The sequence below is a fragment of the Macrobrachium nipponense genome, chromosome 35, assembly GCF_015104395.2.
Source record: "Macrobrachium nipponense isolate FS-2020 chromosome 35, ASM1510439v2, whole genome shotgun sequence".
Classification (NCBI taxonomy): domain Eukaryota; kingdom Metazoa; phylum Arthropoda; class Malacostraca; order Decapoda; family Palaemonidae; genus Macrobrachium; species Macrobrachium nipponense.
The window spans coordinates 19,258,749-19,273,748 of NC_061096.1; the positions used below are offsets into that span (position 1 = coordinate 19,258,749).

The 15,000-nt window shown below is 36.9% G+C and overlaps 1 long non-coding RNA gene across 3 annotated transcripts in view; it reads left to right on the forward strand.

Moving 5' to 3' along the window:
- Window positions 1-8,683: 8,683 nt before the first annotated feature.
- LOC135208454 (uncharacterized) overlaps window positions 8,684-15,000 on the forward strand; it is a 185,865-nt gene continuing 179,548 nt past the window's right edge. For 2 of the 3 annotated variants that reach the window (XR_010313169.1, XR_010313167.1), the window contains exon 1: window positions 8,684-9,073. This is a non-coding gene — a long non-coding RNA (uncharacterized LOC135208454). Of the gene's footprint in view, window positions 9,074-14,423; window positions 14,513-15,000 lie in introns of those variants that run through there. The other variant, XR_010313168.1, reaches the window with a different exon arrangement.

Genomic DNA, 15,000 nt, shown 5'->3' on the forward strand with positions numbered 1-15,000 from the left:
GTATATTCATACCTTTGTTGAGAGATAAGATTGTCGAATCCTAAAATACTAATGGAAATACGAGAAAAAAAAATTTTCCCATTGCACCCTTTCATATTGCTTATTATTTTCTATTATATTAAGTTGGGAGAGGTAACTAAGTGCATATACTTGAGATCAATAGCTATAAAAAAACAAAAAAAAAGTCATTCAACCATTATTTCTTCTTTACGATGTTGCGAGCGTCTTACTGACCTTGAATTCAATTATAAACTGAAAAAGCGTTAAAATTGGCTGCGCAAATCTTATTGAGTTTCTTTACATCAACCAGTCACTATAGTATACAGAAGAGGTAGGAGATCATTGGTACTTACGAACTCTAAATCAGCTTAACTAGCACTTTCATTTTCACTATTTTTTTCGCATTCATTTCAAAATTCCTCCTCCTTTGTATCTAAATTTTCAATTTCAGAATGGAAAGACGTTTGCCAAGTATTTTTCGCCAGGTAATTTCATATTCCCATTTGAAAAGCATTCTGGATATTCTAGTTCTTTTTTCTAAACGATAATATAATTATGATAAGCAGAAATACTCATGCCGTCAAAAACCGGTAATGCAAGAGAGGATCGGGACTGTAATTACAATTCTAGACTTGTTCTGTGCCTTTCTAAAGTTTGTACTTTCATTCTGCTTCCGTAAAAAGGGGTTATCAGCGAAAGAGGTTGTCCCAGGGCTGGACAGTAGCAAATTTAAACAAAAAGTTTGGAACATACGGATTTCCACTGATGCACATCGAGAATATGAGATGACAGGTCAATTGCGTCCCGGTCATCGGCGTTCATGAGCATTTGCATTTGCATACTGCAGTTTTGCGTCTCTTCATTTGTGTCCCAGTATGTATATATTTCATATAAATGTAATGTTTAATCTTGAACATTTTCACACAAGTATACTGCACGTATATAAAATATATTTTATCATTTGTTATAAAAAAAACTTTGATTAAAAAAAATTATATATACTGTAGCATGTTTTTGAAGGTTATGAAAACTGACAAACACGCCCAAATTTTTGAAAAGCGTACTCACGATGTGGATCACCCATTTCTTAAGAAACTGAATTTGTCCTGAGGTTTGCAACATAACTGAAGGCGCTTACTGATATTCTTATTTCTTGGTTGGACAGTAATCCCTTTTTGGTAGTCAGTTGTCGTCTTCGTGGCGAAAGATTCCTCTTTCTTCAGCTCATCAATCGATTTCTAAACAGAAGATAGAATTTTGGATAGCACTAAGCCACCCCTCCAAAATTGTTTTTAGTTCTAGGCATGTCGTTCTCGGTTCGACCATGAACATTCCAAGATGCAATGGAAAAGGCTCCTGCAACCCTGTGCCCAATTCTGTCTCTACCTTGACCAGTGTAAGTTGTTCATATAGCATGCGATGAATTCGAGAAGCAAAGAGTGACCTGAACTCAGATCCAGAAAGCCTGATGCCGCTTCATTTATAGAAGGAAAGCTAATTCAGTAACGTCTCATCTTCAAATCGAATTCTAGATCTTCGTTATACCTTCGTCGTAAGCCGAGGTCGCATATTTCCCTAAAAATTGAGTTTGACAAATATGAAATAGGCGAGCTTATTGCTGCATTAGTTTGGGTTCCTGCAATACTACTTCTAGCTCCTGGTTCAAAATAAGCCAGCAGTGATTTGGGATTGAGTTGAGGGTGAGTCGGCAACAAAATACTAAACAGACCGTCGCATGTTAGTGTTATTGGGTAAAAGAGCGAAATTACGCGGAGTACTAAATGCACTGTCTTGGGCATGGATGCAGTACAATTCGTGCTAGATTTATGGGCAAATCTTTAAACTACCTTTTGTCTCCCAATCGTGAAATCGTGTCAAGTCATCCAGACCCTCTTCAGAAGGATGGGTGAGTATCGTCATCATCATTTATGCCAGCACCAATTACAAGAAACCTTTCCACAGTGGGAGCAATACAACCTTCTTTTGGTATTTCGTGAAGAGAAGGCGGGACCGGGTTGTTTTTAAGTAGCTCAGTAGTTCAACAGTTCTATAAGTAGAATATCAGCTTTTCGGGCGGGCTTTATGTTTCCATTCAGGGAATAAAGCCCAAAGGTATATTTCATCAACATACCAGAATATAATCATTGCATCTACTCCGGTGAATGATCCTGTTTTTTTATGATACCAAACCCAACGGTGAGTGTTATACCGTAAGTGGCTCAGGCGCAAGCGAGGTACTGCTCATTTGCCCATAGCTAATAACCTAGTTAGATATTTGGCTTAACATATGAAACAATAGTTATATATAGTGAAATGCAAATGACCAGGGTGCCAAAATGCCTTACGCAAACGCACAGCAACGCCAATGGCAGGGACTTATTTGACCGCGACAAAGCTGTCCAGGACGCAAATCCCTAGAACCAATAAATTGATATATGGATACGCATTTACATGGTAGGACCTTATGCAGTCCACAAACGTGGACATCCGTGTCTTCAACGAAGAAACAATGAACGATATGACGTGGACACAGGCTTCGTAGCTAAACATCATGGGTTAACGTACTTTGGACGATAGGTTGTCTACTGGACTTGGAACAATATAAGGTGTCAAATGGACTTTGGACGATTGAAGGTAGTAAATGAGCTTTGGACGATATGAGGTGGTCAAATGGACTGTAGACAATATGAGGTGGTTAAATGAACTGTGGACGATGTAAAGTGGTCAAATGTATTTTGGCCGATATCAGGTGGTCCAATGAACTGTGGACGATATAAGGTGGTCAAATGAACTATGGACGAAATAATGTGGTCAAATAAACTTTGGACGATAGAAGGTGGTCTAATGGACTTTGGGCGACAAGACCTTGGCCGATAAAACGTGAGCAAAACAATATTGGACGCTAAGACATAGCCAGACAGACTTTTGAGAAAGACTTGGGATGATGGAATGAGAAAGAATGGGATTCGGACAAAGAGGCGTTGGACAATAAAACGTGCAAACGGACTTTTTAAACTAATTACATAAGATGATGAACAGTAGAAAAAAAGTTTGGACGATATAACAAGAGTAAATGGACTTTCACAAAAGGATATTGTGTCTGAGGCTCAGAAAACAAGACTTCGGATAAGACGTTGTACCTATTGGGAAGAACACTTTAGACAAAACAAAATTGGAAAGTGAAAAGTGAACAACAAAACTTTTAACTAAATCCATCTGAATGCTAAAACTTAGTCAAACGAGCTTTGGATGAAATCATTCATACTCGTATGATATGCACATCGTACACAAAGACTTAGGATCATGAGGTGCAGACAAACAGGCTTGCAAGAAGGCATTAAAAACTTAGAAAGAGAAAGAAACAGTCTTGGAGGATAAGGCAAGAACAAATAGAAATAGGGCAGAGATTTTCAACTCGTTGTGAAAGCTTTGAATAATGAGATATGGACAATGGGAATTTTATCAAAAGACCCCGTAGCTGGGTGGTGACAACAGTACACCCCACCTGGTGCACTGACTTTTTAGCGCTCTATTTTTACCTTCCTCCCAGTTTCTTTTCTTCCAGCTTGCTATCCAACCACTCTAACATACTCTTTTTACTGTCTTGAGCACTGAATGGCTGAAAGTGTTCCAGTGCTTGGCTTTATAGTCTAATCTTCAAAAATCAAATCAAAAGACGTTTGGCAATAAAATGTAAACATCCTTATTTCAGACTAAAAAAAAAAAAAAAAAAAAATTAGCCGGTGAGATGCGGACATTTGGACTCAGAATAATAGTAAGTTGAACTCAAGACAAAAAGGTCTCTTATAAGTCTTAACACATGGGCGATGACAAACAGACTTAAAATAAAAAGAAATTAAATAAGGACCAGATAAACGGCCTTTGGGCGCGAAATAAACAGACTTTATGTAACTAAGTCAGACAGGCGGACAACATATGCATTCATTTCGGTGAAGGACTCAAGGGTATATTCATGCCTGATATAATACCACTATTCATATGCAGATAAATTCTGAAACACGAAGCTTAATCTCCATATTCTTTATTTGTTATAAATGACAAAATGTCCTCAGCATTTAAAGATTGGATTATTAAACACTTCGCTACGAACGATGCATTGTCAAATTACAGTTTGTTGTTTCAGTGTGATAAGATCCAAAGTGCTCTCCCATTGTTGAAGGTCCATTGACTATCTTTACATTAATTCGAGATTTATACACTTTCCTTTTCGGCGAGTCAAAACTGAGAACATTCAAGACTCTTTAAAAGACGTAACCATATCAGAACCTATTTCACGTCTGTAGCCGTCAAGATCTGGAGGTACTCCAAGGGAGGTACACACTCAATGATTCGGGTGTACTCATTAGGACCCAACAATCAACTGCATTTTTTAGGACTTGTTTTTGTTATCACTGAGGATTATACGAGTGCCTGGAGGTGCAGGCTGATCACCTACCTCTGCTAATTATCATGAGATAAATTACATCACGTGAAACTGGGCTATAATTAGTCACGGTTACGCAATTTCCAGCCATTGCACAAACCCACTGCTGCTCTCTTCACTCATGATACAACTAGCATTAACGTCATATCATTCCATTTGGTGTTGCTCCAAACTGTGTGATTCGCTCCCTCTGCAGGCACAGAAGGATAAAAAAGCCGAAGGGCTAAGTGTTTAAAGTGTGAAGGGCGGCGGGAATATTAATAATATAAAACTTGACTGGGAACTCCAGTAATTAAAGGGAACCACAGCGATAAAATATATAAAATGTTTGTGAAGGCTCAAATTAACGAAGTCAAAAAATGCTTACCTTTGAGCTATCGTTTTTTTTTTTTAGCGTCAAAGTAAGAGAGAAATAAAACAAAATGTTGTAAGCAAGAATTCAACTTCAAAACCAGATATTCAGAGGGCAAATAAAAGCAAGCACATCTGTTATGATTCACGGGAAAAATGAGACTATGATCTATGAACTGTTGGAGTGGTAAAGAGAGAGAGAGAGAGAGAGAGAGAGAGAGAGTCGTGGAACAAATAGCGTCGGGACCTTTGTTAGGGTGGTGTATACTTTGCCATGGGGATATCTAGGTAAAATAAACTTAGAGGAAACATAGCGCCCACCCCACCCCCCGCGCAACACCTTTCCCCGTAGTGAGGTGTTAATGCTATGTTTTGTAGTATCTGCTTTGCGACATTTTACTCAGAAAATGATTATTGCGGCAACTTAGCTATTTTTCGTATAATATTTTGTAGTTTCTATAACGAATTTTGAGGGAGGGTGGTACTAGACTTAGGCAAAAGGTGCAAAGACAAGTTTTTATATGTATATATATATATATATATATATATATATATATATATATATATATATATATATATATATATATATATATATATATATATATATTATATGTATGTATGTGTGTATACATTTATATATGTATATATGCATATATATATATATATATTATATATATATATATACACACATATATATGCATATCTGTGTGTGGGTATGTGTACGAGTATATAATTATGCATAACTAAAGTGTCTGTATTGTTGGTTTCAAGTACAGGAAGAAGTGAACAAGCGGAATCAGTAAAGAAGACAAGCTCTTATCAAAAAAGAAAAATAAACAAAAAAAATTAAAAAAAGCAAAGAGCAATATCGAAGAGGCCGTTACCGCAACATGGCGACCGGCCTCGCCAATAACTCCGACAATGCCAATAACAAAAGCAATAATCAACCGATCCAGGAAATCTTTGGGACCCTTTTGGCCTTTTTCCAACCCTTCTCTGGTCCCTTATTCGCCAACCCCTTCACTCGTCAAATAGCGCCAATTTATGGCGTCACGATATAATTCGAAAATGCCAGCGGCGTTTTAAAGGCGGTAGGAAGCGCCCGACGAGCGTGTCATGTGTCGTCTCCGACTGGAACGGGCTTTTTTCGGGCAATTGTCAAATTCCAGTTCTCTTTCGGACTGAGAGGGACCTGTTCGCTTCACCTCGGTCTACATAGTCCGACTAAACAGCCCCTGACGTTTACGTTTTGCAAGTTTTGCTCTTATGAAGACTGGTTTTTTCGTGTTTTTTTTTTTTCGAGAGCATATCAATAATGTTAGAATAAAAAACCGTAGATAATCCTGTATTATATATATATATATTATATAATATATACATATATATATATATATATATATATATATATATATATATATATATATATATATATATATATATATATATATATATATATATATATATATATATATATATAGCTACAAATAGGAGGGCGAAAAGGAGGTGATGCATCTTTTAACTTTATTCCCAGCTAACGTTCCAAAGGATGGCTTCATCATCAGGGCTAAAATATGAAAGTAACAATAATTAAAATCAATACAAAGAGAGAGAGAGAGAGAGATAGAGAGAGAAGAAGAATGACTGGAGGAGAGAGAGAGTAGCGAGAGTCATATTTATACCTCCCAGTGTTATCAATTAAACAAACGCTGGTATACCCCAAAAAGCATTAATTATACAGAAGTACCCTCCATAACACAACGTAAAAATACTGCAAGGGCACAAAATGCACTGGTTAAAAAAAGTTTGTCAGCAGACCAGAGTTCAACAGAAAATCCCACAGCGTCGAAATGACTTGTATCCAGATCGTTGTCAATTGGCAGTGTTCGACCTTGAACTCAACTGTTTCATGAGCCGGATTGTTTATGGGCTGTTTCGTTGTATCTTTGTAAAATTTAGTCTATTTCTAGAAAAAAAAAAAAAAAAAAAAAAAAAATAAGTCATGTCAAGATTAGAGAACCCACTATTTTTCAAGACAACATTATACCACTTTGATTCATATATATACATACATATATATATATATATATATATATATATTATATATATATATACACATATATATATACTATAATAAATATATTTTATAATATATATATAATTTTATAATATAATATATCATTATTATAAATGCATTATATAATATTAATATAATTATTATTAATATTATTATAAATAGTATATGTTCAATTAATAATAAATCAATAAATAATATATATAATTAATATATAATATAATATTAATATGTAATAATAATAATATTAATAATATATATATAAATCAAAGCGGTATCATATTGTCTTGAAAAATAGTGGGTTCGCTAATCTTGACATGATCCTTACGTTTTATAATTATGGGTTTGTGATTTTTTCTTGATTAAATGTGGTTTAAGATTCTTTTGTAACTTTGTTGTAAATCTGCAATGCATATCCAAACCCAAGGTTTGAGAAATTGGCTTGTCCAAGGGTAGTTACTATTGTTTTTTTTTCTTTTCTTTTTTGCTACGCCCAAGTCACAGCCATAAACAGCCTTCGCCAAGGCAGGGCGGCCCAGACTTCAAAAATCAGAGGGTTTTAGTACCCTGCTCGTCCAGGAGGGACCTTTATGACATCGCAAAGGGGTGCGGAGAGAGAGAGAGAGAGAGAGAGAGAGAGAGAGAGAGAGAGAGAGAGAGAGAGAGAGATATTAAACAACAGGAGGAAGAAAGGAAATAAAATTTTGAGTGTTATGTCGTGTCTTAGCATCTCAAATTTACTTAACTTTTTATGCCAATTTGAAAACAAATAATCAAAATTAAAGTTGACTGATTGAACAACGAACGTTCTGGAAGTTAGGCAAGTAGGGTATTACAACCTCAGCTCATAAAGACATAAGGTTTAGTATCCGCAGAAAATTATTATTATTATTATTATTTTTACCGAAACGGGTTTAATATTAGCCAGGAAATGCAAGTGAACGGCAGCTCGTAAGAGTGCTGGCATAATGCACATGGGTAAACTCCGTGATAAGAAAGGTTTTTGCCGATGTGTGCGCGCGTTTGTGTGCGTCTGTGAGAGGAGCTTATGCATATAACTTTAATACAAAAATGAGTATATATATATATATATATATATATATATATATATATATATATATATATATATATATATATATGTATATATGTCATTGTTGAGGGCGTGTTTATATAACAGGTTTTGTCTTTTCGTACCTACAGAGGGTTATCATTTTTGCATGGTACTATAATAAGCATTGTCCCGCAAATTATTATAAATCATAGCAAGTAACAATGTTCATAATACTAAATAAAAAAATGGAAGGTTTCCAGAGCGAATTCTGGTTGCTACTCTTCATAAGATTTTAGACCTTAGATTACGATTTGTAGAGCGAAGATAAAGATCAACGCCAGAAAGAACACAAGGGTTATTTGATATGTAATGTAAACACGAAGTGAATAACAACAATGCCTTCCTTTTGACAAACGCATTGGCATGGTTATATTCACATGAAAAGCTATTTAATGAATATTTGGTACTATTTAATTTTAATACTATAATTCCATACTGTAACACTGTGGTTTGTAACGAATATTAGGCTATACAGCCTTGCAGCACTTCGGACCTTAAAAAGAGAGAGCTGGGTGGTTCGATTATGCTGTGCTCTTGTCTCCTTAACATGCTTAATGCAAAAATTACTGTTACCAGGATATTTAGCGACAAATTTTGTTACCTTTATGGACGTCTTCTAAGTTCTTTGTTTGTTTTTCAACGGAGCCGAAAACCGACCTCCCGATGGGAATCGGATTTTGTTTGTCCCACGGTAAGGATGGTTCGGCTCGTGTATTTAGAACGTTCGTCTTTGTTATTTTCACCGGGAAATGTGCATAATGCAGAAGAATAATTATTGGTTCTTTTGTTTTAAGTTTCACCCATTAAATGAGATTTAGGGATTCAGGCGTTACTTAGAAAAACAAAACCACGGTCTTTTGTTCGTTTAGTTCGTACATGTAATTCTTACTTCTTGTATTTTTTATATCTAGTGTTTCGTACGTTTTTGAGTTCTGACGTTAATTCGGTAATGTCAGCGATTTAATCATACTGGAGACCCTTGTATCCTACTGTTATGGTGAACAACTGTGAGATGGGGAAAATACAAAACTAGTGACGGCGAGGATGTATTCTAACCCATAGAAGCTTACATCTGCAAGTTCCGATTCAGGTTAAAGTAAGTCTTATCGAATGTCAAATAGTTTCGTAAGTTTTACTGTGAATCATAATCTTATTCTGGAGCAGGAAATGGTTTTTTCTGTTTTTGTGGGCGAGTTGGAATGCTTTGGGCGTTCATTTCTGCGGAACAATAGTAGGCTAGGACCAGTGTTAAGAAGTACTAACCCCTCTTACATCTTTCAAATATGGGAACCACAGTAGGGAAACGGGCTTTTGGAGGCGGGGGTTGGGGATGGGTGGGGAATACAACATAGTGAAATACAAATATGAATTCTAACATCCTCATGATATTAAAGCAATTGGGGTTTTGATTAGAAGAGGGTCAGCAGAACATTATCAAAACGACATCATGCAGTATGCTAAGTAAGAAATGGTGGTGGGGCAGGTGAGGACCTGGTGCCCTAGGCTTCGTTAGGTTTGGTCGCAACCCTATTATTTATTTTATGGTGCCTTAAGTAAGATTAGGTTGGGAGTCCAGGGAAGCCAAAAGGCCTGCAGCTAGGTAAGGCCATGGTGCTGTAGATTAGGTTATGTTGGGTGTTCAGGGGAGAGGAAGTCCGTGCAGCTAGGTAACTCCATAGGGGTTTAGTACCATCAGTGCACCTTACACGGTGCACTGTAGGCATTAAAGATCTTTGCAGCATCCCTTTGGTCCCTAGCTGCATCCCCTTTCATTCCTTTAACTGTACCTCCATTCATGTTCTCTTTCTTCCTTCTTACTTTCCATCCTCCTCTAGCAATTGTTTCATAGAGCAATTGTAAGGTAATTTTTCTGTTACACATTTCAAACCTTTCTACTTTCATTTTTACTTTCAGTACTTGCACTGAATAACCTCATAGGTCCAAGGCTTGGCACTTGGCCTAAATTCTATATTCCATTCCATTGCAGCTTGGTAAGGCCATGATGCCCTAGGTTAGGTTAGGTTGGGGGCTCCAGGCAAGACGAAGTCCCTGCAGCTAGGTAAGGCCAGGGTGCCCTAGATTAGGCTAGGTGGGGGGATCCAGGCAGTGTGAAGGCCCCCCAACTTAATAAGGACCCAGTAGGTTAAGCAGAGGGTCCAGGAGTGGGCAGAACTCCCCTGGCTTAGTAAGGCTTCAGATTATGTTAGGTTACATGTGGGTCCGTGGGATACTAAACCTAACCAGCTCCCTAGTTTAGGATAGGTTAAATCCATCTTTGTATTTCACTGGTTGTGTGTTTTCCCCTGTTCAGAAACCCAGCTTTTTCTCTGTGGTCCCTAGAGTTGTATGAATTAGGAGGAAGGGGGTGCCTGGTGATTCCAGTCTCTAAAACTAGTTCCTCGCTGGACGAGTGGTTTTCGAGTTCGGCTGCCAATCCGGTGGTCCGAAGTTTGACTCCCTGCTCGGCCAACGCGGAATCAGAGGAATTTATTTCTGGTGATAGAAATCCATTTCTTTATATAGTGTGGTTCGGATCCCACAATAAGCTGTAGGTCCCGTTGTTAGGTGACCAATTGGTTCCTAGCCACGTAAAAATATCTAATCCTTCGGGCCAGCCCTAGGAGAGCTGTTAATCAGCTCAGTGGTCTGGTAAAACTAAGATATACTTAAGTCTCTAAAACTACACGATTGGTAACAAAATGAACATCAGAAACATTCCATGCATGCATTAAAACATGAGAAAATCACATTTCCAACTCTGGAATGATGGTTTAAGGTAAAATCTACCTAACATTTTTGTTATCCAAGTTCTTGTTTCCATAATGGTTTAAAGTAAAAATTTACCTAAGGTTTATTTTTACCTAAGTTCTTGTTTCTGTAACAGGTTAAAGAAAAAATTGACCTAACATTTTTGTTACTCAAGTTCCTTGTTTGTTCTTCTTGTGTAATGGAGGGGTTTGTGTGAAAGGTAAAAAGAAAATTTACCTAACCTTTTTTTGTTTTGTTGTTCCCCAGTTCTCTTTTCCGTAAATTGGTTTTGAAGTAAAAAACAAAATTACCTAACATTTTTGTTACCCAAGTTCTTTTTTTTCATAATGTTTTAAAGTAAAAATTTACCAAACATTTTTGTTACCCAAGCTCTTGTTTCCATAAGTTACCCAAGTTGTTTCTTTAATGGTTTAAAGTAAAAATTGACCTAACATTTTTGTTACTCAAGTTCGTTTCAGAGTCATCTGCAGAAGCCTAATAGTCTGCTGTAATAAAGCACATCAAACTCAAACTATGTCACGTGCAAATACTGATCATGAATTATGTTTACTTCGTCTATTGACAAGTCCCCATTCATATAATATAACACTACCATTAATGTTTCTGCAAGTGTCTGAGGGTTAAACTAAAGCTTAAACTTTAAACGTGACCAATTTTGACACACAATGATTGCCCTAACACTTAGAAAGAAAACCCACATTATTCACAAAATACAATAACAACATTCTCAAACTATCATACCTTATGAAAAAAAGTGCCTCGGTGGTCGCGGGTTCGATTCTCGGCCATTCTATTGAGGAATGAGAGATGTGTATTTCTGGTGATAAAAGTTCACTCTCGGCGTGGTTCGGAAGTCACGTAAAGCCGTTGGTCCCGTTGCTAAATAACCACTGGTTCCATCCAACGTATAAACACCATACAAAAAAATACCTTATAAAAGTCCCAGGCTTAACACAAATAATGAATAATGTTTTTTGGCAACGACAGTTAGAACTATTACTTACTGTTAGGAGTTGTCCAAATGCGATAACCAAGGCATAATACCAGTAAATCTGCTGGAAAAAAACGTAATGTAATTGCACAGTAAACACAAGGAAAAATACAGTGAACTTAAGAGCAAAGCAATGCAGACTCTCATACAGGTTAAAAAGAAAATCGTGGTTTTCCAGTATATCCAAGGATCCTATAGGAATTAGGTTCCGGTTTTGATTCTCATGGCAGGTGAGAAGTTAATTGCGATGTTATAAACATTTTTAGTAGCCCTACGTGAAGTAGGTCGAATACGCATACACACACCATGCACACATATACACGTTAAGCAAACGATCAAAGACCGCGTTCCACATATTTTGGAATTAGTTCACCCAAGATATGGCAAATTTTCTACTTAGCATTTTCATCAGTTTTTGTTGAATATTTACTAGAAAAGTTTTGCAGATTTTACGCAATGTACTTCCTACATCAGTACCACCATGATTACTACTACAATAGATACTATATCTTACTGGTGGTGCTGCTATCGCTGCTATGCCATTTCACGATGTTACTAAGGATTTATATAAAGTTTTTAACGGGAAGATATTGAAGTTGACCGGTGGTCTTATACAATTTTTTTATACCTGCTACTGGTGCTTCTGCAATGGCTACTGCTTCAGCCGTGGAGGACCGCTACAAAAAATTGTTCAGAGTTGCGTGTGAGGATTTCCTCTTTGGTAATTTTAGTCCTAATATTCTGAAAATGGTTATCATGTTGCAGGTGAAGCCACACGAGCAAAAAAGAATTCTCTTCAAGTTTTCCATGTGCACTCGTGCACTCTAATTACCGAAGATATTTTATATTGATATGCACCTCCCCGGGAGTTAAGTATACATTTTGCCCTACTTCCCAGACAGAATTTTACGCCGGGCTGGTTTTCATTTAATTCTCCAAAATGTTAGAAGGTGCTTACTGCCTTTTCTATCGCTGCGTCATCGCCAGTCAGAGCATTAAATCTCCGGAGGATATATTTAAACCTTTCAGAGGTGTGTTTAAAGGAGATTGAAAGGAAAAGGTAAGGTGCAAAGCGGCTGCAATAAGGGGCGGGAAAAGTTAACATTTTGATTAACACTCCTCCGAGGTGCGTTTGTGACCGTGTGTGTCTTGCGGTTTTTTTAAGAGATGATAATCACTAGGTCTGGTCCGCTCCTTCGTCATAAAAGTTCAAAGACGCCGACTGATATCAAATAAATTGTCCACCTCATTTGAGATGTTGGGTTTCCCTCGCGTCAGGGGCGAGAGGGTTCGGGTTCTGTCGATGGCTGACTGCAGGAGCCAACGGTTCTTTTTCAGGCGTCGATAGCGAACGATAAATCTGAATTTTCTTAGTAAGGTAAATATATATAATGATAATGATATCGATGATGATGAGGTGATAACAATTGATTTATCAGAGGAGTTAGTCATTTTTAGTCAGTATTTGCAGAATCCCAGTAGCTACTTGCCTGGCTGAGTCTAAGGATAGGGATAGTTTTTCTTAAATGATCGAAAGCAGTGTTGGGTACTTAGCCATGAGATGTTCTTTTTCGCGAAGCAAAATATTTCCAAAGGAGTGAAATAATATATAGTTTATTGTGTTATTCTATCAGTACATTGTGACTGTGACGCCAGTTGACGATCAAAATCTTCAGAGATTAAAATCGGAAGGATATAGAAAACCAACTTGACTCCAGGCAGCGGGATGTTAAAAATAAAAGACGAAATATTAAACGATGCCATGAACTATTATAATATATATATTGTATACATATATTCATACGTATATATATGTATATAAGTATAGATATAATTGTATGTATGTATCAGTAGGCGCGTCAACTCTGACTAAGATTCGGACGCACCTGTATCTGAATGGAACGTAGCCAACAGTGACTTGATGTACTCAGCCATTATGCAAGGCAGGACCTCATTTGATTTCGTTACGAAAGTCAAATATAGGTTTTGTACGTAAAATCGAAATCTACATTATAAAAAAAAGTACTGAGTTCGTCACACACAAATCTTTGTATGTCAGATAGTTTGGGACAATTTTTTCAAAAACAATTTTAGTATTTTTGAATACTAAGTGATGAATTGATACGTTAATCCCTATACCTTTTGAATGTTGAGGAACTTCACTGTATAGCATTCACACACACACACACACACACACACACACACACACATATATATATATATATATAATATATATATATATATATATATATGTGTGTGTGTGTGTGTGTGTTATTGTGTGCGCTTGAGCGCGCGCGTGTATAGTGTATATTGGAGCATGAGTATGTGTATAAGTGTAAGGTATAATATTCAAACTTGCCTGGAAATTTTCAAGATTTCATAATCATCATAATCAATTTTGATCAGTTTCCAAATATGAGTTATCGCATAAAACTTATCGGTATTTTAAACGAGCTTCCCCTCTTTTGTCTGTTACAGTTCAATGCCGCTCAGCTGCTATCGACAACTATCAAAACCGGATATAACGGAGTATCTTTAGGTTTTTCGAATTTCTGTTTCGTTACTCCTGCTGGTCTTTTTATGGTCGTTCTCCTAGTGGTGAACGTTTGTCCTTGAAACGTTTCATACCACGCATTTGTTCTCGCTGTCATTTCATACCCTTGCCTCACTCCGTCAGTCTGTCAGTGTCACACCGTCACACGTGTCCTTGTTTGTTTGCATTTGTCTGGTGACTAGACGTGTCCTTAGGGAAGCGGTGAATTTGGTTGTATTTAGGTGTGTTATGCTGTGAACATTAGATTATATCAATATTTACGTTATTGTTAACATTCCTAGGTCAAAGAAACACATGAGCTATATATAATGGGGAAGTGCCAAGCAAAACATGAAAAAGAGACCTAGACTTCATCTAAGCGGAAGTTCATAAAGAACGAACTTCGTTGGTTTGTACAAAGATATTTGAGGGAAACTGTGTTAATATAACAAGTGACAGACGGCATTATGAACAGTTATTATCTTGCGAGTATTGTTTGACAATTGGTATATTCCCTGCTGATTTAATACTAACATAGGCCTAGATGTGAACATGAAATCAAGATTACGCGACTCCGGAATTTTCGCGAGAACAGTGCATTGAAATAAAGTTTTTGTTGGTAGTAACCTCAGTGGTTTTTATATATAACACCGTTGCTGGGTTTGGGCTACAATGTTTTCAAAATTAGCTTAGGTGAAATTTTGGGATACTACCTAGTGACAGAGTTTAA